The sequence below is a fragment of the Protopterus annectens genome, chromosome 6.part0, assembly GCF_019279795.1.
Source record: "Protopterus annectens isolate FY-2018-M chromosome 6.part0, PAN1.0, whole genome shotgun sequence".
NCBI lineage: Eukaryota > Metazoa > Chordata > Ceratodontiformes > Protopteridae > Protopterus > Protopterus annectens.
In genome coordinates, this window is record NC_056737.1 from 945,704,364 (window position 1) to 945,725,864 (window position 21,501).

A 21,501-nucleotide genomic window follows, 5' to 3' on the forward strand; every position below is an offset into this window, starting at 1 on the left:
GGGATGATTTTTTTACAACCAATTTGATTTTACATTTGGGTTAAAGACAATAGTTTCATGATCTATATTATGTAGAGAGAGCATAATCATGGTTTTGGGATAAAAAAGATCCTAGATTTGCCAGCACAATGTCTAAGATATTGACAACGCTTGTTGAATTTTGTGGTATTTGTAACAAATTTCTTTGGTGTAGATAGTTATTTAGAATTTAGGCATATTGGTTTACATTGCATAGTTTACCCAGTCATTATGTGGATAGCTAAAATCATCTTTAAATATTTTCTTTGTTTTTTACATTTTGACTGTTAATCAGGAAACCTTCATGCTCTGCAGGGGACATAGAAAAAGTTTAATAGATTCTATGAATACCATATTAAATACCAGTGACTAATTATAATTTGAACAAATACAATCAATACCAGTGACAATAATTATAATTTGAACAATTTCTAGTTCTGAGATGTTTTCTTGACTTCTGGATTTTATGGGATCTATCATAAAGTTATCGACACTGCCACCTATCACACCAGGTCTGCAGCAAATTAAGCAGGTATACTGTAGAATGCAAGATATTAAATGCGGATCATTAAACCATGTTTTAATAGTGGTACAGATGTCAACATCCTCCAAGTCCAGGAAAGCATGTATGTCAGACATTATAACTGTTGAGAATTCATTTACTTAGCAAAGCCACCTTCACCTCTGATTTTTATCTTGTCCTATGATTTTTTTTTATTTTGTTTACTTTTTATTTATTTATGTCTTTGAATTTTACAAGGTGTAAAAAAGACACTAAGGAGATGTCTCAAATTTAGTGTCAAGCACCTGTACTCTCCTGAAAAAGAGGTGAAGCCCAAAGAAGAGAGGTAAAGAGAATATTAATCAGAGACAAAATTTATTGGATAGTTACTCATTTTACTCCAGGCTGACAAGTACTGAATCCCCTGTGAAAGGCATCACATCCTTGTCCACTGACCAAATGCCAAATGCTTGTCATTATATTTAGGTGCCAAATGAAATAACAGAAAGACTTAACTAAACAGACATGTTCTGCCATGCTTGCTGGGATATTCAATAATCTTATGATATCTTTCTGCAGATCCAAGACAACCAGAACCATTTCAGATTTTTCATTTGAACACTGTAGGCATCATTTGGTCCCAAAGGATCATGGATTTGTATCTCTGTTGGACTGACTCGAGCAGTGTCTTCTGTGGCTGTGCAGTCCAATACAGGAGTGGCAGCCCTTTCCACATTCTGAGCAGCAGTAGGCAGGTGTCAGTTTGGTATCACAAGCACAGATCTTCCTGAGGGCTCTCTTACCCTCTGTTCTCCTTGACAAGGTGTTTCATACATAGTGAGAGCTTCCTTCACTTCCCATTTCCAGGCAATCTTGTATGAGGTGACAGAATACCAGGTATTCACAGTGATGGAGAGAGCACTGAAATCATGTTTTCATATGTCCTTGTAATGCAGTTTGGGTCATCCTTTCAACCTCTTTCCAGACTCCAGCTCTCCAAAATGGAGTTTTTTTGTGATTTGGCCATCGATCATGCATGACACATGCCCTAACCAGTACATACATATGTGTTTCAGGAGGGTGAACATGGAGGTGGTGCCTGTCCTCTTAAGCACTATGCTTTTGGGAATCTTGTCCTGCCATGAGATACCAAGTACATGCCTAAGCCAGAACATATAGACTACATTGAGCCACTGCTCCTGTTTTGGGTGCAGAGTGCATGTTTCACTGGTATACAGTAATGTATTCAAAACATAAGCTGTGTAAACCTGCACATTGGTGTGCACAGTCAGTTTATTATTAGCCTATACCCTACTCTCTTTGTCAGTCTGGAAAACATTGTGGTAGTTTTTCCAATGCACTTCTTGATCTCACTATCAAGTGACAAGTTGTCAGAAATTGTAGAGCCTAAGTGCATGAACTCACTGACAACTTCCAGCTCATAGTTGATCAAACTGATTGATGGCTCATGGTCCACATTTTGGCCCATCACCTGGTTGAATTTCCTATTTCCCATCCAATCATCAAGATTTTTCTTGAAGAGTGCTAATGAGGAGCTTTGTTTGATATAGATAGGTAGTTTGTTCTAGAGTATGAGAAGTCTCTGGGACAGGAATCTATCCCTCCAGCATGTTCTGTTTATTGTGGTGACAAGATTTAGGTCCCTAGAGGGTGTAGCTCAGAGGGATTGGGATTTCTTTACGTGAAGCATGTCCAACAGACATAGCTTTGTATGTTAGGGAGAGATCACCTCTGAGTAGGCAATATGAGATGGAGTAAAGCTGGTGTTTTTTGAGATGGTCTGCGTAGGGCATCTGTTTGAGGCTGTAATCTTCTTTGTGAGATATTTCTGTGGCCTTTCCAGTTGTTGTAGATGTCTTGTGAGGTACATACCAAAAGGGGCATTGTACTCTATAGTGGGTCTAATGAGTGATGAGTAGAGGGGAACAATGACCTCGTTTTTTGCTGGATCAGAAACCTTTTGTGATGAGGTGTGCCACGTAGAAGGATTTCCTGCCTAATGTGGTGATGTGATTAACAAAGGAGAGACTACTGTCCACCTGTGTCCCAAGGTCTCTTATCACACTTTCGGTGTTAAGTAGACTACCACCTATGTGGTACCTTATGGGTACAGAGTTTTTACCAAAGGGGATGACAATGCACTTTTTGGCATTGAGATTGAGGCCATGGCTTTGACACCAAGCATCTGTCTCAGTGAGGCTCTTTTGTAGGATGTCCATATCGTTACGAATTTTGATTATGGCTCCTAATTTGCAGTCATCTGTGAACTTCATTAGCCAGAGACCTTCTGTGTTAGCCTGTACTTCAGAAAAGTAGATACCAAACAGGATAGGACCCAGGACTGAACCCTGTGGTACTCCACTTGTCACTGGTCTAAAATCATATTTGGAGTCTGCTACTTTCACAGTGTGGGCTCTGTCAGTGAGCCAGCTGGCAACTCATCTTATGACATAGGGATTTATACCTAGTTTAGTGAGTTTATCTATAATTCTGGAGTGGGGGGTGGTATCAAAAGCCTTGGCAAGATCTAGATAGGCTATGTGAACAACCTTACCCTCATCTATGGCTTTGTTGACTGCTTCAAAGAAGTCTATCAGGTTTAGGAGATATGCTCTGCCTTTTATAAGTCTGAACTGGGTGGGGTCCACAATTTGGAGATTACCAATGTCTTTGTTTATAAGTTCAATGATGATACGTTCCATGGCCTTGCAGACCAGGCTTGTTAGGCTAATGGGGCGGCAGTTCCCGGGGTCTGTGGTGGCTCCCCCTTTGTGGAGTATGATAATCATCACTGTGCACCATTCAGTGGGCACAAAGCCTGAGGTGAGGCTATGATTGAACATGGTGCTTAGGTGGGGTGCCAGTTCATTCTGTAGTTCGTGTAGAATGCAGCCTGGGATGTTGTCAGGTCCCATGGATGCTGTGTTCTTGGCTTTGGAGAGTGTGTTTTTTACTTGTGCAGCCGTGATTACAGGAACTTTGCATTCTTTCTGTATAGAGATAGGGCCTTTAGGGGGTGAGGGGGGGTAAAGTTAGCACTGAACCTATATGCCAGGATGTTGGCAATATCAGTTGGTTCTGTATATTTAGTGCCATTGTGCTGTAACTCAGAGCAGATCTGAGTGTTGCCATTGAAATTCTTGACATAGCTATAGATTGCTTTGTGGTTGTCTTTAGAATCAGTGGCAATTTTGTTTTTGTAACTAGCTTTGGAGGATTTTATAAGGGATCTCAGCTTCTTACTGAAGCTGACCAGGGAGTTCCTCCAATCATGGGACTTTACTCTTTTTTGCAACAGTTTCTTTCTTCTGTTGTAGAGTTTGTTTATGGCAGGGGACAACCAGATTGGCTTCCTTTTTTTGGAGGATAGCATCTTGGTTCTGTTATGGATAGCATGATCCATGCACTCGTGTAAGTGCTTATAAAGTGCATTTGTGTAGGATTCAGCAGTCGTACTTCTATTGTCCATCTGCATGGGGGTTGTGAAGTTTGCCACTTCTGTCTTAAGAAGCATGAAGTTGACTTTGGAGAAATTTTTTACGGTGGTGTCCCTAATGGGGGATGGGGCCTGGATGTGGATGTCTAGGGTGATTACCTTATGGCCGGATCTGACAAACAAGGAATTGACCTCTGGTGTTTAACACTGGTCACCCATGTTGGCAATGACCAGCTCTAGGATATTGCTGCCCCTGGTGGGGGTGTGGATAAGTTGATCCAAGGCATTGGAATTTATGAATTCCAGAACAAATTGAGCAAAAGCTTTGGTATACGAGTAGTTTTCCCAGTTAATGGTGGGGTAGTTGAAATCACCCATTATTAGGGTGTTGTGTTGTAACCTAGTATTTTCCAGTGTATCAAGAAATGAGGAGTGGCAATCCTGGGGCATGGCAGGGGATCTGTAGCAAGTTACAATTTGGAATGTGGTCTTGCCCAGAGTTAGTTGCACTTGGATAATCTCGGATGCATTATGCTGAGCAACTAGCCTGGACATGTGGATATCCTTAATAAATATGGACACGCCTCCGCCTTTAGTGTTTCGGTCCAGGTTAGGTGGCCGAAAGGTATGGTATGAATTATAGCCTGATAATGCAGGGGTGCTTTCTGAAGCCTTGAACCAGGTCTCTGTCACTGCACAGATTTCAATGTTCTCCATTTTAAGGAGTGCCTCGAGTGAATGCATTTTGAGGTTTAGACTTCTAGCATTGAGCAGCATTACCCTCAGATTTTGCTTGCTTGTATGTGTTAAGGTGGTGAATTTGTCATTTGCACCTTGCCTAAAAAAGGCGCTATAGGAGTGGCAAGAGCCTTAGCCAGTATTCAAAATCCCAAGGACGACAGGTGCAGACCATCTCTGGCAAAGCATTGCGGTTTGTTGATCATGTCATCCCAAGCAGACAGACACTGGATCCCCTTAGAATGACACCAGAAGCTTAGCCAATTGTTGAAGTCAATCATTTTGTCCTTGTACTGTGGTATCATTCTGGGTGATGGCAGGATGCTACTCAGGGCTAGGGTCATACCTGCCTGGGGTACAAGATCGGAGAGCTCCTCCATGTCTCTTTTCATGTAGTCCAGGGAGGAACATCTCAGGTCATTCACACCAACATGGACAATGACAGAGTCATATTTGTACTTATTGTGGAGTGACCTAAGTGCATGTGGTATGTGGCGGATCCTGGTACCCAACAGGCAGCTGACAGTAACTTTCTCTTTGTTTAACCTGGTGAGTGGAACATCAGTGTGCCTGACTATAGAGTCACCTATGACTAGAGTGCTGGGAATGTTGTTATGCCTTACAGGCTGTGGTTGAGTAGCACACTGAGTTTGTGGGCTATGTGTCATTTGGGTTGTGTAGGGGGGTGGAGGTTGCTTGCATTTCTACTTTGGAGATCTCTGTTGCTTGAGTAGATTTTTATTGAGAGCCTCCGCGAATGTAGGTGTGTGTTTTGTGTTTCTATGTGTCTGTTTTGGTGGTGTATGTTTTGAGAGACTATGTGATGAGTGTGGTGTGGTGCAAGTGTTTACCTTCTCCTCTTGACTGTCTAGTCCAGTCTTGGGTGAAGAGAGCTTTGCTTCCAGTTTGGCTATATAGGTGCATCTCTCACAGGTTGTAGTGTTTGGTGGTAGGAGGAGAGGGTTGTCTGTGTACATCAGGCAATTTCTGCATTGCCCCAAGATGCCCAGATTCATCAGGTAGACAGGAGAAAACACCTGGACATGCCTGGATAGGTGCTAATTTATTAAGTACTAAAAACTGTTCTAGACAAGTGAGGAAAGTTGAGTGCTGTAGTAATTTGTAGCTTATTTAGTGCTTACAACAAGTTTTGAACGAGTGCTGAGCTCAAAGAAACAGATTTGAGTGCTAAAACTAAAAAAAAACTGGCTAGTTCTAAGGGAAATTTGAAGAGCAGACTTTATGGCACTGGGAATAGTTTAACCCTAGCTAAGTGGCGATGCATAAAGTGTATTTATTTTATATAACAGTAGCAAATGAGCAAACCGATTTAAACAAATTAGCCAATTAACCAATAAAAAGCTAAAAACTGAGCCCCATTCCAGCAGTCTTTGATCAGAGAAGATCTATCTGCACGCTCCTGCCACTAGGGTGCAGGGGAACCTTCTCCAAAAAATATCGTCTGGATTAGTGCTCAAGTTATACAAACAAAGCTAGATTCAGAAGGTCTGAATTTAGTCTATGCTACAGCGAACAAGGCGTACCAATTTCAGAAAGAAACATTTCAAATAAGCAGGCACAATAATCCTTTAACCAGAAACTCCCAGCTCAGAAGGGCAGAATCTACCCTCTCCTCCCACAAGAATGCAGACCACACCTTCTTAATGTAACTGGCCTGAAGCCCAAGTGCTTAAACCAGTACTAATACACTTTTAGAATGACAGACACTAAGCCTTCAATCAGCAAATCCCAACTTAGAACGATGTAAGCTGTATGTCCTGCCACAACAATGCAGACCAAAAACCTTCTTAATGTAAAACAACTGGTCTGAAGACCAAGTGCTTCAACCAAAGGCTTAGAATAACAGTTACAATTTAATCAGGCTACTAACAAGCATTAATAAGTGCAGCAGAATAAATGCAATTAAGTACTTTTAAGAACAAGCAGCAAAAGCAAAATAAAGTAATAAAGTGTGAAGAAACACAAATACAGTAAAAGCAGATGAATAAAGTGCAATTTTTTTATATAACAATAGAAAACGAGCAAACTGGTTTAAATAAATTACCCAGTTAACAAGTAAAAAGCTCAGAACTCAGCCCTGTTCCAGCAGTTTTCAATCAGACAAGTTTTAACTGCACACTCCTGCCACTAGGGTGCAGGGGAACCTTCTCCAAAAAAGATGGCCTGGATTAGTGCTCAAGTAATTCAAACAAAGCTAGATTTAGGATGGTCAACATCTTCAGTGTCTACGCTCCTACTTTAACTTCTGCCCAGGAAGTAAAGGACAAGTTCTATCATGAACTTAGTGCTGCCATCAGTGAGGTCCCTTCCCATAAAACACTATTCATTCTTTTTGATTCATCACAGCTAACCATCTTGTCTGGGACAGTATGGAACAGGAAAGGCAAATGAAGAATGTCTCCTTGAACTTTGTTCACAATACGACCTCTGTATAACTAACACCTTCTTCACTGTCAAGCCCAGCGCAAAGTTTCATGGTGACACCTCGAAACATTGGCACCAACTTGACCTTGTCCTCAACAAATGCAGCAGTTTAGGTAGTGTCAAGGTAACACACAGTTACCACAGAACAGACTGTGATACTGATCACTTGCTCGTGTATAGTAAGGTGAACATCTAGAAACAAAGGCTCTTTTGCTGTAAAAAGGAAGAGAGTTCACGCATTGACATAGGCAATACTTGCGACCTTCAAAAGTACACGTTTTTCCAGCACTTGAAAAGTATTTTCCCTGCCTGGATGACACTGACACCAGCAAGAGATGGAAAAACTGTGGCATGCTATCTATAACAGTACAATATCTGGATTTGGGAAAAGACAGTCAAGTGTGTTGATTGGTTTGAAGCCCACACTGAAGTGCTCAGTTCAACATGAACAATGAAAATTCCACATTCAGTCTTAATCCTTTATAACATAATTGATAAAGACATAAGTGTGGCCCCAGACAGGCTGGGAACTGTCAAACACTCCTTATAAAATCCATTGAGGTATATGTCTGTTTGAAGAATAGTGGCATAACCAGTTGCTGAGATGTTTTTGGGGTCACTAGATTGTGTTTTCTTTATGTTCTTTTGAGTCTGACATGGCTTAGTGTTGACTCAGGCATTTTCTTAATCCTGACACTCTTCACTGTCATGGTATAGTGACTATGCATGTTTACTTTACTGTGGTTTATGGGACCTCCGTGTAATATGATACACACATGAGGTTTAACTTTTATTGGGTTTATAGCCTCTTCTGATGCAGCTGAGTTTTTCTTAGAGAAAGTCATTGTCGGTATACTGACAGGGGTGATTGATGCTGAGAGTATACCCCCAGTGTTATGGATATACTTAAACCTCTCAGAAATATATACAATATTATCAAAAAGTAGTGCATTTTCTACAGGTACATATGACAATGCTGTCATCCTTTTATGCATATAAAGACTGGATCTAGTACAGGTCATATGCAAAAAACTGCAGAACACCACAGTTAGCAGGAATAGGTCAATGTCAGTGTGCACTGACTGTTTTTGGCCTATTGTTGTAGTTTTGTTTTCACACACAGTTCACCAGCAGTACTGTAGTGGGTCTTGAATTAAAGCTGTTAGAATGCATGCATATATTGTCTATGTGTGTATACAATTATTGCCCTTTTAATACAAATATAAGGCATTGCCCTTTTATGACACACACACACACACACACACACACACACACACACACACACACACACACACACACACACACACACACACACACACACACACACAAACACAAACACACATTTTGAAATTCACACAGCAAGACACACTCATTCAAATGTCATCAACAAACATCTGCTTTATTTTAATGACTTCATCTTGCTGCACTGAATTTCAAGCAAGGCAACTTATAGGTTCATAGGTGTGTACTAGGTTAGTGGCCCTGGAGCCTTTATAAGCCTAGCCCAAAAAAGTTGCACAGGCACCGTGCCACAGGATATTAGTTCACAGTGCCCCTACCCAGTAGGGCAACTGGAATGATCCCCGGAGTGAACTTTCTGTTATCCATCCACTCATCAAGATTTCTCTTGAAGAGGGCCAGCGAGCTGCTCTGCTTGACATGAATGAGAAGCTTATTCCAGAGTATGGGCAGTCTTTGGGAGATGAACCTATCCCTCCAGCATGTTCTGTTAATTGTGGTAATGAGGTTGTGATTTCTGCAGCATGTGGCATGGGGGGATTGGGATTTCTTTAGGTGTAGCATTTCAAGTAGGGCTGGGTTGGACATGGCTTTGTAAGTCAAGCAGAGATCACTTCTAAGTAGGAGATAAGAGATTAAGAACAGCTGAAGTTTCTTGAGTCTGTCCATGTGGAACGTGTTTAGGCCTAGGATCTGTTTGTGAGGTACTTTTGTGGCCTCTCCAGCTGTTGTAGGTGTCTAGTCCACATTCCAAATGGGGCGCTATATTCGATGACTGGTCTAATGAGGGATGAGTAATGAGGGATGATGACCTCATTCTTCCTGGATGCAAAACCTTTGGTTATAAGATGTGCTATATAGAAGGACTTTCTGACCACAGTGGCAATGTGGTGGTCAAGGGTGAGGTGGCTGTCGACCTGGGTGCCCTGATCTCTTATTCTTCAGTGTTCAGTGGACTCCCATCAATGTGGTAATTTGTGTGAACTGAGTTTTTTCTAATGGGGATGATAAGCTTCAGGCCATGGTTCCAACATGCAGTCATTGGTCTCAGAAAGGCCCTTTTTGTAGGATGTCTGCATCACTTGGGGAGTTGATAATGACTCCTAGCTTGCAGTCATCAATGAACTTGGTCCACCAGAGTCCTTCTGTGTTGGTCTGAACTTCTGAGAAGTAGATGCCAAACAGATGAGGGCCCATGACCGAGCCCTGTGGGACTCCACTCATGACTGGTTGACAGTCTGACTTGGAATTCCCAACTTTCACTCTGTGGGTCCTGTCTGTGAGCCAATTTGCAACCCACCTAGTGATGTAAGGATTGATGCCTAGTTTGGTGAGTTTATCAATGATACCTAAGTGGGAAATGATATCAAAGGCCTTGGCCAGATCGAGGTAGGCCGTATGTACAGCCTTACCCTCATCCACAGCCTTGGTGACTGCCTTGAAGAAGTCAACCAGGTACAGCAGGCAGGATCTCCCATTAACAAAGCCAAACTGTGTGGGGTCAAGAGTTTGGAGATTGCCTATATCTTTGTTAAGCAGGTCGATGAGGATGAACTCCATAGCTTTGCATACCAGGCTCATCAGGTTAATGGGGCAATAGTTCCCAGGGTCTGTAGTTGCTCACTCTTTATGGAGTGGGATGATTGTAGCAGTGCACAATTCGTTAGGGGGCATAGCCTCAGGTAAGGCTGTGATTGAGCAAGGCACACAGGTGTGGTGCCAGTTCATTTTTTAGCTCATGTAGGACACAGCCAGGGATATTGGGAGGTCCCATGGATGCTGTATTCTTGGCTTTGGACAATGCAGCATTTACCTGTGTGAAGACTGGTAGAGATGGGCGAAGGTTGCCAGCCTAGCCAGATATAATTTTATAGATAATTCTATCATTTGTAAATATGAATGTGAATCACAGGCTTGTTGTGTTAAATGTAAAGAAATACTGTTACACGTGGAACTGGAAATACATGTGACAAAAGTGCACACTACTGACCAAAGTAAAGCCTGTGGTGACCCTTTCGTGTAGACAGTGGTGCCGAAAAGTCTAGATGAAGAAATTATTTCTATTGTTTTAACCAAGAGTTAAACTGCTAGATTTAAACAAGCAAATGTATTTTATTGCTCTGTTTCAGACCAGCTGCAAGATAACAAAAGGGAGATGTTAAGAATGTAAATGCAGTTAATGTGCAGCCTGGGAACTCCAGAAAAGTGTAAAAAGATGATGTAATGTTTATTAGAACTGCAATAGCAATTTAAACAGTGAGAATCAGAGATTATTAAGCATTTTTGTCTGACTATCCAACTCACTGCACTGCCTTATGCTCTATGTAAGTAAGTTATTTTACAAGTGTGTTTTCTTGTAGAAATAGCTAGGACTATAAAGTTTGGACTAAGTGTTTTTCTGTGATGTTAGAATTGTACTACTGATTTATTTTAAGTATTTCTGTGTGATCTCTGAACTTTTGTCTAGCACTGTATAGCAGAAAGTATTGTCTTGTGGTTTTAATTATTTATTATTAAATATTTTAAAACCTTTTTAACCATGGCTGGTTTGTGTAGAGATAAAATAAGCTCTAAGAGTACATTGCATATATATAAGGATCCTGTACCAGGTCACTCTAATAAGCCTTGAGACTGTTTAGTCACATCTACCAATTGGATATTAATATTGCACAGTAATAACTGGACACCCTTTTAAGGACCTTTGAGTAGCTGATAAATATTAGCTGGGTGGTGGCAGTAATTACTGCCATATAGTCTGGGTAAAAGGGGCACAGCTGGAGAACCTGTGCCAGCCTTCCCCAGAAGTGGCTGTGTGGTTGTGTAAACTCTTATCTCAAAGTGTGTGTGTGTCAGCTACTTGGGCAGGGACATGAAGCACTGGTTGGACAGATAGGGTGCAGGAGATTTTAGCTTGCCCACTAGGCTGATATCTGGACCCTATAGCTGTGCCAGTGGGGCGTCTTGTTGGGGACCTGGGGAGCAAGGGAGTGACCAGCCCCAGATTGACTGTGATCTCTGTGTGCTCTTAAGGGAAATTGCTCTTTACTGTGTGTATTTGTTATCTTTCCTCATATATGAGATGCCCTCGCTGGTGTTAGCGGTGAGGATTGAGGCTCCTTGATTGCTGGGCCAGGGCACAGGCATCACATATTAATTGGTGGCAGTGGTTGGGATATCCACCTCACATATTCATTGGTGGCAGTGGTTGGGATATCCTCACATATTAATTGTTTGGCAGCGGTGGGATATCCACATCACATATTAATTAGTTGGCAAATACTAATTGGCTTGCAGTGGTGTGGGTAGAGTGAATCCTGTAGCTTGTGTACAGTGAGCTTTGAAGGTATTTTGTACACTAAAACAGCCATGCAGTGAATACTCAGAGTTCAGATCACAATTGTTTTATTTCTTTTGTTAGCCTAGTTAGTCAGGGTGAACAGGTAGCATGTCAGCAGAGAAGTATGGAAAGCTGATAAGGAGCCAGCTGGCAGAGATGTGCCAGGCTAGGGGACTGGTGCATAGAAACTTGACTAAGGCAGACCTGATTGCAGCCTTGGTTACAGCTGCATCAGAAAACAGCAACCAGGAGGATTATCATACTGGCAGTGGATATATAATTCCCTCAGAGAATGGACAGCGCAACCTTTCCACAGTTGACTTAAAAATCTAGCTGGAGTTAAAGAGACTTGAGTTAGAGGCCAGGTGTGTGGAATTAGAAGCAGCTGAGAGACTGAGGAGTCTACAGGTTGAGGAGAATGAAAAACTGTTATGTCAGGAAGCTGAGGAAAAGGAAAGACAAAGGCAGCAAAGAGAAGGAGATGCTGACTCTTCGCCAGAGTCATGGAAGTAATGGGGAATGGAGTATCTGGACCACAGAAGCACAAAAGGTCAGTAAATTTCTTATGCAGTTTAAAGAGGGGGGTGATTTTGATAGTTTCATTCATACGTTTGAGAGGGTATGTAAATAGCATGAAATTGACCAAGGGCTCTGGGTATGGTTCCAGACCCACTTACTCCATGGTAAAGTTGTAACTCCATTAGCTAAAATGTCTGATGTTCCATGTTTTGATTATACTGTTGTAAAGAAATGTCTTTTAGAACTGTTGAATCTAACACCTGAAACATATAGGAAAAAGTTTCATGAGCATAGACACAAGGCAGATGAAAGTGTGTGTGAATATGTTGCTGAATTGAGCACTTATTTCCATAGGTGGGTGAGTGGATGTCAGGTCACCACTTTTGAAGGACTGGCAGACATTTTGGTGAGGGAACAAGCCCTTAGCACTTTGCCTGAGGACATGAGGATCTAGTTAGCTGATAGACAATGTGCTAACTAGAGATGAGTTGAGGAAGAAGGGAGACCTATACCTGGCAAGCAGGGCAGCCCTGCACAGGAAACGGACACCCAGTACTGCTCATTAGTCTAAAGGAACCCTTGGTGGGCAGCAGAGACTGCCACAACAGAATCTGCCAGTAGCAGGGGAAGCCACTAGTCCAGGTACATGTCCAGGAGCTAGGGTTAAATGTTTTGAATGCAACCAGTGGGGCCATGGGCATACAGGTGTTCATGGAGGTAAGGTGGGGAGCCAAAGGTGAGGGAGCCAGTAAGTGGGAAAGACAAAATGCCAATAGTAGCTTGTCTTGAGACAATAGGGGTACTAAACTACCATCCTGCAGATGTCTTGAGAGGGAAGGATTTGGATGAGGTAGTACCATGTGCTTATGCAGTTACACACAGTCAGGCTAGGAGACAAGCATGTGGGTCTGTTAGCCTGTGGGAGACCCAGACAGACTGCATACTTGCAGCCAGGACTGGTAAGGTGGTTACTTTGGGGAGAGAGATACTCTTTAGCAGTGAAACTGAAGGTGACCCACAGCTGCTTGCGGGTACTGATGGTCCCTTGGAAAGAGTGACTGCAAAACTAGTGATGAGTAGTAGTACCCAGGCTGACAGTGAGGCATCAATGTCAGAGGATGCCAGACTTCCTGTGGAAGGGGAGCTGGGAAGGGTTACAAGGAGAGAGTTGAGACAGGCTCAACTCTCAGACCCTACATTGCAAGGCCTGAGGCAGGCAGCTAGGGAGGCACTTGATTCTCAAGGAAAGGGGGAATCTGCATACAGGGACAAAGGGTTATTATACAGAGAGTGGACCCCTGAGGGAGGGCTAGAAGTTGAGAGAGTACAGCAGTTGGTAGTGCCTAGAGCCTACCATCTGGCGCTTTTAGCCATAGCCCATGATATTCCCTTTGCAGGTCATATGGGCATAAAACGTACAAAGAGGCATATTATGCAGAACTTCTATTGGCCTGGACTTTTCAGAGATGTAACAGGGTACTGCAAGACCTGTGAGCAGTGCCAAAAGGTAGGCAAGGCAGGAGACAAGGTGAGAGCTCCTTTGACGCCTTTGCCTGTGACTGAGGAGCCATTTCAGAGGATAGCTATGGATATTGTGGGTCCTCTGAGTACCTCAAGTTCAACAGAGAAAAAGCATATCCTAGTGGTAGTGGATTATGCTACACGATACCCTGAGGCAGTGGTTTTGTCCTCCATTGAGGCAGAGAAGGTGGCAAATGCTTTGTTAGAGATTTTCAGTAGGGTAGGTTTCCCAAAAGAAATAGTGTCTGACAGAGGTGCCAATTTCATGTCAGACCTGCTGGCTTGTCTGTGGAAGTCCTGTGGGGTGAAGCACATGAAGACCACCCCCTACCATCCCCAGACTAATGGTCTTGTTGAGAGGTTAAACTCTACAATCAAGTCCATGCTACAGGCATTTGCAGATCAGTTTAAGAGGGAGTGGGACAAATATTTGCCCCATCTGTTGTTTGTTTACAGAGAAGTTCCCCAGGAATCCATAGGTTTTTCACCCTTTGAGTTGCTGTATGGGCATAGGGTGAAGGGACCTCTAGATTTAATTTGAGATGAGTGGGAAGGTGAGTACAAGTTTCACAATGAGTCTGTTGTGGCATACGTCCTAATCCTCAGGATAAGGCTCAGGGAACTCATGGGCATGGCCCAGGAGAACCTGGCAGAAGCCCAACAACAAAAAAAGGTGTGGTATGACAGGAATGCTCGAGCTAGAGAGTATGCTGTGGGGCAGCAGGTAATGGTTTTCATTCCTGTCAGAAACAACAAGCTGCAACAGCTTGGGAGGGACCCTACAAGGTGGTAAGAAAGGTAAGTGATGTTAACTACATAGTGGAACTGCTAGGGAGATGGCAGGGGCACAGATTGTACCATGTTAACATGATGAAACTTTACCATGATAGGGAGGCCCTTGTGCTGAGCATTTGCAGTGGATTGCAGGAGGAGTCTGAGGGAGATCTGTGGACTGATCTCCTCAGTGAGGCTCAGGCTGACACCTCAGTTGAATGGGTAGCAATGTCCCAGCAGCTATCTCCTACCCAGGTTCAAAAAATCCAAGCAGTGTTGCAGGAATTTGGGACATGTTCACTGGGAAATCAGGGTGCAATCACTTGGTCCAGCACCAGGTGGATACAGGACCCCAAAGGCCTATTAGGCAAGCCCCTTATAGGGTGCCTGAGAGAGTCACACAGACCCTGAGAGCGGAGGTACAGGAGATGTTGGAACTAGGGGTGATTCAAGAGTCCAACAGTCCATGGGCCTTTCCAGTGGTGCTGGTGCCAAAGAAGGATGGCAGCACCAGGTTCTGTGTGGACAACAGGAAATTAAATAGTCACACAGAGTTGGATGCTTACCCCATGCCTAGGACAGATGAGGCCCTAGAGCAGCTGGGTGGGGCTAAGTATCTTACAACCATTGATCTTACCAAGGGTTACTGGCAGGTGCCCTTGACTCCCAGTGCTAGAGAGAAGTCAGCCTTTGTGACTCCTTTTGGCTTGTATGAGTTCACAAAGATGCCCTTTTGGATGAAAAATGCCCCAGCGACTTTCCAGAGGCTGGTATATTGTATCCTAGCAGGAGCAGGAGGGTTTGCCCTTGCTTACCTAGATGATATTGCCATCTACAGCCATTCCTGGCCTGAGCACCTTCAGCATGTCAGGGAGGTGCTGGGCAGATGACAGAGGGCAGGGTTGACCATTAAGCCGAACAAATGTCAGGTGGGTATGGTGGAGGTCCCCTACTTAGGACATAGAGTGGGAAGTGGGAAGATAAGCCCAGAACCTGCCAAAGTGGAAGCCATGCAGGCATGGCCTGCACCTGTTACTAAAAAGCAGGTGAGGGCATTCTTAGGGACAGTGGGGTACTACAGAAAGTTCATCCCCAGTTATAGTACCATAGCTGCTCCCCTCACAGACCTGACAAGGAAGAACAGGCCAGATAAGGTAGTGTGGACCCCAGCATGTGAGCAGGAATTCCAGAAGCTTGAAGAAGCTTTGGGAGGACTCCCTGTGTTAGCCAGTCCAGATTACAGCAAAGAATTTGTTGTGCAGGTGGATGCTTCAAAACATGGGGTGGGAACTGTACTTAGCCAGATTTCTTCAAAGGGGGAAGAACACCCAGTGGTTTATCTCAGTCATAGGCTCCAACCTAGGGAGGAATGCTATGCAGCTGTAGAAAAGGAATGTCTAGTCATAGTGTGGGCATTGCAGAAACTCCAGCCTTATCTGTATGGAAGGAAATTCATTGTTATGACAGATCACAACCCCCTAACATGGTTAAACAGAGTCAGCCAGCAAAATGCCAAGTTGCTAAGATAGACCCTAGGGTTGCAAGCATATTATATGTCAGTGCAGCACTGCAGTGGGTTTAGCAATGCCAATGCAGATGGGCTCTCAAGACAGGGAATGGGGTAGGTACACTCAGATAGACCTAACCCTTCCAAGCGACGTTTCTCAAGGGTCGCTTGAAAAACTAGCTTGAGTTCTCCGGGGGTGGTGGGGGTGGTGGGGGACGGATGTGAAGACTGGTAGAGATGGATGAAGGCTCTCAGCCTAGCCAGATAAAATTTTATACATCATTCTATCATTTGTAAATATGAATGTGAATCACAGGCTTGTTGTCTTAAATGTAAAGAAATACTGTCACATGTAGAACTGGAAATAAATGTGACAACAGTGCACTCTACTGACCAAAGTAAAGCCTGTGGTGACGCTTTCATGTAGACAGTGGTGTCAAAAAGTCTAGATGAAGAAATGATTTCTATTGTTTTAACAAAGAGTTAAATTGCTAGATTTAAATATATTGCTCTGTTCCTGACCAGCTGCAAGATAACAAAAGGGAGATGTTAAGACTGTAAATGCAATTAATGTGTAGCCTGGGAGCACCAGGAAAGTGTAAAAAGATGATGTGAAGTTTATCAGAACTGCAATAGCAATTTAAACAGTGAGAACTAGAGATTATTAAGCATTTTTGTCTGACTATCTAGCTCACAGCACTGCCTTATGCTTAGAGTAAGTAAGTTATTTTAGAAGTGTGTTTTCTTGTAGAAATAGCTAGGACTATAAAGTTTAGACTAAGTGTTTTTCTTTGATGTTAGAACTGTACTACTGATTTATTTTAAGTATTTCTGTGTGATCTCTGAACTTTTGCCTAGCACTGTATAGCAGAAAGTATTGTGTTGTGGTTTTAATTATTTATTTTAAAATATTTTAAAACCCTTTTAACCGTGGCTGGTTTGTGTAGAGATAAGTTAAGCTCTAAGAGTACATTAAATATATGTAAGGATCCTGTACCAGGTCACTCTAATAAGCCTTGAGACTGTTTAGTCACATCTACCAATTGGATATTAATATTGCACAGTAATAATTGGACACCCTTTAAGGGCCTTTGAGTAGCTGATAAATATTAGCTGGGTGGTGGCAGTAATTACTACAGTATAGTCTGGGTAAAAGGGGCACAGCTGGAGAACCTGTGCCAGCCTTTCCCAGAAGTGTCTGTGTGGTTGTGTAAACTCTTATCCCAAAGTGTGTGTGTGTCAGCTACTTGGGCAGGGACATGAAGCACTGGTTGGACAGAGAGGGTGCTGGAGATTTTAGCTTGCGCACTAGGCTGAGATCTGGATCTTATAGCTGTTTCAATGGGGAGTCTTATTTGGGACCTAGGGAGCAAGGGAGCGACTTGCCTCGGACTGACTGTGATCTTTGTGTGCTCTTAAGGGAAATTGCACTTTACTGTGTCTATTTATTATCCTTTCCTCACATATGAGATGCCCTCTCTGGTGTTAGTGGTGAGCATTGAGGGTCCTTGATTGCTGGGACAGAAGACTGGCATCACAATCTGTACCGCAGCAATGGTGGGTACCAGGCTTTCTTCTGGTATTGTGCTAGGGTCTTGGGAGGGGGGAGAAAGGGGTAAAGTTGGCACTGAATCTATCAGCCAGTATGTTGGCTATATCTGTTGGCTCAGTATAGGAGGTGCTATTGTGCAATAACTCAAAGCAAATCTGGGTATTGCCTTTGAGGTTTTTGATATAGATATAGAAGGCTTTGTGATTGTTTTTGGTGTCAGATGCAATTCTGCCTTCGTAGCTGGCTTTAGAGGATTTAATAAGGGATCACAGCTTTTTGTTGAGACTGATAAGGGAGGTTTTCCAGTCTTGTGACATCATTTTTTTTCTTCTCTGAATAATTAGCACAGGTGAGAACAACATTAATTCATTTCTTTCAAATATGGCTCTCCATAAACAGTCAAATATATTGCTTCTAGTTTTGTTTTGCTTTTTCTCATCTTCATCTAGACTATAGCCTTTTATAAAAGGACAGATTTGTCAACATTAAGCAAACCGGTAAATCTGTCAGTCCCTTTGAAAACTTAGAAGAAAAGTTTTAGCTAGACTAATGGCATTCATGTCAACTTTTATTTTCTTTCTTTTTTTCAGCTTATTCATTGCACAGATTTTAGTTCCTACAGCTCATGACATGTTTTCAAGGAGTGCCACAATACTGTCAGACTGTTTTTATATTCTTGTGATATGCAAAGTTCAGAAGACTGCCCTAAATGAGTACACATAATCGGTCTTTTTTTCATTCCAAATTCACTTCTTTCCTTCGCTATGGTTACTCCTACATGGCAATAACCATATCTCTCAACTTCTTAGTGCAGGAAATCTGGGCAAAGCCAAAAATAATTGTAGTACAAAGGCCCAAAAATGGGGACAGATTTTAAATACTTCTCTTATAAACTGAGAAAGTTGCTAGAATAACAGGTTTTATATTAGGATGCATTTTTGAAGGATATATAGTCTGAAACTCAAATGTTTGTCATTATTTGGTGACTTCAGTCATGAGGAACAGACCAAAAATATGAGGCAAAAATCTGGACAATTGAGAGGTATGGCAACAACTGAGATTGAGTGTTTCATGGATTCAGGCAGTATTCAGTGGAGCATGTTCATATTCTGCTGTTTTGTCATTCCCTCTTTTATAGCAAACTGTTAAGAATTCTCAAAGACTACTTCCAATTTATCCCAAATTTAATAAGCTCAAGATAAGATAATAAATAAGATTAAGTATCTTCAAATCACCTTGCAGTTTCTGGGCCTGGCATTCTGTCATCCTTCTAGAGTAAAATTATTTATTTATTTACGTTTGTTTACTGGGAAAGTCAAACAAGGATTAGAACCCATTTTCAATGGAGGCCCAGGGAATAAAGATCCATGGTTACATGCACAAAGTTACTATGACCATGCGAAAAACATCCAGTTAAAGCAAAAACATTTATAAGGTTATAACAGAGACATGTCAATATTTATATAATTATTATTTATTTTTTATGTATCATTTGTTGACCGGGAAAGTCTGACTAGGACAGAGCCTATTTTTAGCAAAGGCCTGGGGAGAAATGCTCCAGACGCATGTCTTTGGATTGTGGGACGAAACCGGAGTACCCGGAGGAAACCCGCATGAATGCAGGGAGAACATGCAAACTCTGCACAGAAGGCACCCCAGCCAAGAATCGAACCGGAGAACCTTTTTCTGTGAGGCGACAACATTAATCACTTAATTGCACTGTGCAATGTTTTATAAAAATCATACAAAGTTTTAAAGGTTTCACTCTGGTACACTTGCATTAAAGTGAATCTTTTATAAAAATCAATACAAAGACAGTTTGGTACTTGCACTGTACAATGTACAGTTTAAAGGAAATCTTTATACAAAGACTGCTGGATGTAGTTAGGCAGTGAAGTAGTGAGGGGGTAATGATTACTGGGTGCCCATGCTGAGCTGACGTAAGTGTGAAAGAAAGGAGAGAAAGAGATATATCATTGTGTGGTGGAAAGGAGAGTCTTTGATAGAGCTAGAGAAGATTAGTGTCAGATGAGTTAGCGATGATGTTCTGTGAGTGAGAAGTCAATGAGGAATATATAGTAGAAGGTACGCAGATGGAGGTATGCAATAGTCAGAGAGATGGGTGCGTGTCTGGGATAAGAAGTAGATGAGGACATTTAAAAAGAACAGTTGTCTATTAGGGGAGCATTCTGGTGATTGTTAATTTAGAAGAACTGAGCCTGCACCAGGGATGTTCTGTAGTTGATGGAAGCAGTATGTGTGTGTGTGTGTGTGTGTGTGTGTGTGTGTGTGTGTGTGTGTGTGTGTGTGTGTGTGTGTGTGTGTTTTATTGAGGTGGTTCAGAGCTGTGACATTGCCACTTGTCATGAAGGATGGATTTTGTGTCTTGTTTGAAGGTTTTCAGTGCATTTATTTGGCAGAAGGAGATTTGGAGGGAGTTCCATTGCTCTGGCACATGACAAACATATAGCGCATCCCCATAAGAGCTGTCTGAAGGAATCACATTTGCAAGACATTTTTCAGATAAATGGGGAGTGCAGTAGACTATTGAGTGAGACATAAGCTTCTGGTTGGGGAAGGCTTTTTTGTGCTATTTTTAATTGTTTGAGTTTGGCGAGATTAGGACAATTGAGATATTTTAGCCTTTTAATAGCTACACAGTGGTGTCTTCTATTAGGGAAGCTGGTGGCAGACTTTGCAGTCTTTATTGTATAATTGCTCAAATGTTGTGAGTTGTGTTGATTATAGGTTGATAAAGATTGTTGAGGCTTACTTGTTGAGGGATAAAGTAGCCAGCCAGCAACAGCCTTCTGTGACTGATCAGAAAAACATTGTTTGTATCAATAGATCATACCTGGTATTTGGTTGGTTTCATAGGTTACTTCCTGAATGTGTAAATCAACTTTTAAGGGTTCATCAATATTGATTCCAAGTCTGTGATGGACTAGTTCAATTAATATGCCATCTGATGATTGTAAAGTAAGTAGTTTGAGCAGTGTTGATTCTGGTTTAGGGGTAAAGAGCATAAGCTTTTCATTTTGGAGGTTTAGGACTAGGTTAGATTCCATATGCCAGGTTTTTACAGATGTGAAGGGATGTTTAGTGACCTTTTGAGCGTCAGAGATAGAGTTACCTGAGCACATGATAGCGGAATCATTTGTGAAAAAGGTCAGAGTGGAGTTAGTTAGCAAGGTGGTCAGATTGTTGCTGAATATTTTAAAGAGAAGTTGCCAAGATTCATAGGAGGATAGATCCTTGAGGCACACTAACTGGAATGAGAAGGAATTCGGAGGAGGCTTTTAGCCATTCTTCATTCTGATGTGTGAAGGTAAGATTTGAGCAACAGTTTGGCTTTGTCTGATAAGCCTGTGTTAGAGCCAGTAAAGGAGAAGGGGGTGTGAGGCAGTACCAGCATCTTTAAAGAGGTCAAGTAATACTGAAGATACTGGGTGAGTTCTGTTCCTAAGGATATTTACAGTGATAGGAAATAAGAGGAAAGCTGTGCCAGTGCTGTGGCAGGGCCAGAAGCCATGTCAGTATGGGTAAAGGAGATTGTAGTTGAGGAGGAAGTAGAAAAGTTAGCAGCTATCACTGGGTACATTTCTCTAGGATTTTTGAGAGGGGGATATTAGACATGCTATGTGTCTGAGTTAGAAATATCAGAGGATGGGTCACCCTTCTATAGTTACAAAATGAAGTACATATTTTTTCAAATAGAAGGGAAGCATGCCTCCTGGATTGATCAGCTAATAAAGATAGAGACTGGGTAAGTTAAGTTTTAAGTTGCTAGCTTTAGGTATTCTCTGGGGATGTTATCTGGCTCCGTGATAGTGACCTTTAGTTTTTCAAGATATTATTTGATGGTTTTAATGCGGAATGGTTTCAGTATGGC